Source organism: Harpia harpyja, chromosome 11, assembly GCF_026419915.1.
Source record: "Harpia harpyja isolate bHarHar1 chromosome 11, bHarHar1 primary haplotype, whole genome shotgun sequence".
Classification (NCBI taxonomy): Eukaryota; Metazoa; Chordata; class Aves; order Accipitriformes; family Accipitridae; genus Harpia; species Harpia harpyja.
Window position 1 is genome coordinate 39,313,986 of NC_068950.1, and position 3,449 is coordinate 39,317,434.

Sequence of the window (3,449 nt, forward strand, 5' to 3'; positions counted from 1 at the left end):
TACGTATTTTCATAATAAAAAAAGTAAAACATGTTTCAGTGCTATAAGAGAAGCAAATAGATTTGTCAGAGTTGGAACCAGTGAGCAGTGATGCCTGACTCAGCAGATCTGGCTTGTGAGAATTTGAGTGAATGCTCTGATTTTGGAGCATGGATTTTATTTTTAAACTTTTGAGTTTTGTCTTTCAGTCCTGCTGCTTTGCCTAGTCAGAAATAGGTACAGTGCAGTACATTACACTTATACACTTCATACCATATGTGTTTTCAAAAGTGATTGCTGCTTTTCCTAAAATTAATTTAAGTCATTAGAAGAAAAGCTGAGGGTCAGAACATGGCTCCTTTCTTAAGAAAATGTGCTACTTCAAGAAACCTCAGTTCCTGTGTTGGTCAGGATAACAAATAGGAATTTGTTACAAAATTCTGAATTTGAGGTATTTGCAAGAGAGCGCTCTGGATAAATGAGGGCATATCCATGGGCGAATGAGGCAGTCTAGGGGGAAGGCAGTTACTGCAGCTGTATGTTGTTTTATGGGGCTGGCCTTACCTCTTGAATAACTTCATGAGGGTATGTGACATAGAGTGCCTAGTACAGGTGTTCATAACTGCAAGTGTTAGAAGGGCAGTGGAAGATCTGGCAAGTGTCTCCTTGTGGCTTTATTTGTGTCAAGCAAGTCCTCCTAGTACAAGCTAATCTGGGATCCCTTTGGTAAGCAGCAGAGAGAGATTAGTTTGCTCAAGAGAGGAGGTTGTGAACAGCTGACCATGGTTTGCGGCAGCTGGGTTAAGGAGCTATTCTTTTGGGCGACAGAGCATTTCAGGTTGCGGGAGGATGGGACAAAAGGACTTGACTACATCTTCCATCTCACAATAGAAAAAATTTCAAATAATCAAAAGGCTGGATTTGTCCATTTCCCATATGTCCAATTCATCTGAGGTTGGTTTAAACTGTTACCTCCTTGGAACAGGAAATACATCGCTTCCTGTTTTACAGAGCACTGAGCTAGATGTCAGCTCTTGTTAAACAGAAAAGAATAAGAATGCAATTAGCCTGGTGGATAAAAGGCAGGAAAAAGTCTCTTAACTATGAAAAATCAACACTTGGGGAAGCAAACCACATGTGGAGAACAAATGCTGGAAAAAAACCCCAACTGTTTGGAACAAATTCCTTTATTACTTAAATAAACAACAGCATAATTTGGTGGAGTGACAGTGTGAGCTGTTCTGTACCCTGTATCTGTAAGAAGAATTCATTGCTAACTTAAAAGCAGATGGCTTTATATGGCGCTGGGTGGGTTCTCTGGGAAATGTTAGTTATATACTGTGATGCAGGAAGAGGAATGTCCTAATAATGCTGCAGCAGGCTAAAAGGAACATGGATGGTATAAAACAAGTACAAAATATGCTGTGTCTGTATCCCATATTTCAGGTAGATTAAAAGCAGTCATGGGGTTTGGGGTTGTTTTTTTTTTTTTTTTCAACAGTATATGTCTGCTGGGAGAACAGACATCTTAAAGTTCATTCGGATCAAGATGCAGATGCCAATAGGCTCATGGCCAGGCTCTGTTGTGCATTCTTAGGTTTGAAAAATACTTCCCTTCCTGCTTTGGAGACAAAAACCCCTTTTACTCTTTGTGTTTTGATTACTCATTTTTTGAAGCAAATGACGGCAAGTTACTTGAAAGAATTTTAATGGGCTTTTTTCTCTCCTTTCAAATAAAGGCACAGTATCAGCACAAAGCAGTGGACACTTTAGGAATGCCAGTATTTCTGTAGAGTCTTATTTAAATCAGATAAATAAAGGTGAGAGTAAAGAACGTTTGATTACCTTTTAAGATACAACTAAAACTTAAATTTCCTGAATGCTTCATGCCTCGCTCTATGCTGGTCACAACTGAGCCGATCCCTGTAGAACCCCTGTTCTTGGAGCTCATGCTTCAATAGATCTGCTTATACCTTTTGTTCTCTGCCATGTTGTTGCTTTACTGAGGTGTCTGTTGTTTGAGTTTATAATATCACATCTAAATTTAGCCTATAATCTCTTTAGGACAGTGACAACAGTTGCAAAGTCAGAGCTGAGCAATTCTCATGGGTTTGAGCTACCTCTGTGCTGTCCCGATCCTCTGGTTTCACAAGGCAAGTGCAGCTTTGGCGTAACATAGATAAGTCGTCTGGCTTTCTGAGTTATAGTAGTGGAATATAGTGTACTGCATACTGCAGCTTGGCCCTGGACATGTCCTTACGCTGACGTCTGCAAGAGTATCTTTGAAAAATAAGAGCTCAAGTTAGCAAAGTCTGTCCTTTACCGCCACTGGGGCTTTTTTCTGCTGGAGCCAGTGCAGAAGGTTGGGTCTTGCACAGTGCGCTGTGGGCCAGGCCTATTACAAAAGCACTATGGCGTGCACATGCTGTCTGTCATAGCTGCCAGTTGCTCAGTGAAGTACCCTAGCAGTTGTTTGCCCAAGGACCTGTTTCTCTCCCACCTACGTGATCTGAAGAAGTAATTGTACCAAAGTTTAAACAGCATCTTCAGCTTCAGTTTTTAAACCTGAAAATGTTTCTTCATGTAGGCTGCAACCACCACTTGTCACCCATCAGCAGGGAACATGCAAGAGTACAAAGATTCAAGTTTGACTGGAAATGTTGTGTGCAACTAACTCTGTGTTGTGAGTTTTGCAGTGGAAGTTCTTTCCTGTGAAAGCACCAGAAAGCTGTAGTGAAAAGAAACAGTGGTTGCCTAAGTCTGTATACCATGCTAGGCCATAGCCTTTGGCTTAGTGGTGGGTCAGGACACCTTTAGATAGGTTTGACTCCTGCTCTGGTTTTCCTGGGAATTTGTGTGGGTTCTGATGATGGAAATGCAGTGCTGGGCCTGGAGATAGGAGATTGTGAGTTTGGGCTATGTTGATATAAGAAGGTAAGATGTGGAGGAAGGGAAAGCTTGGAAAAAAACAGCCTATATAGGTAATTTGTTGCATAGCGTAAGGGTGTACGTGTTACCTTTGCACGTAGGATATCTGGTTTCTAGTACTGGCTCTGTCCTGCTGGACAATCCTGGGTTGGCTATGACGCTTGTGTGCCTCTCTTTCCCCACTAAAGGAGGCATAATGTCTCTCTTTTTATAAAGTCCCATAGTACCTCTAGATGGTACATGATGGCTAAGTACTATACTTATACAACAAAAACACAGATAAAAATGCACTCCTGGGGAAGGTTGAATCCTGCTCTCTTCTCTCCGTTGTGGGCTGCTCTGGCATCAATAGCGAGCCAGGTATTCACCCCACTCTTCTGTCTCTCTGCAGAATGGGGTAAGATGGGGTGGTCCCCCAACATAAGCACACTTCTTTTCTCCTACTTGAAAACACTATGTAAATTTTGTTGTATGAACTCAGGGTACTGTAACATAGAAAGTGTAGAAGGCAAATGCATCATGGATCTCTGAATCACTAAGAA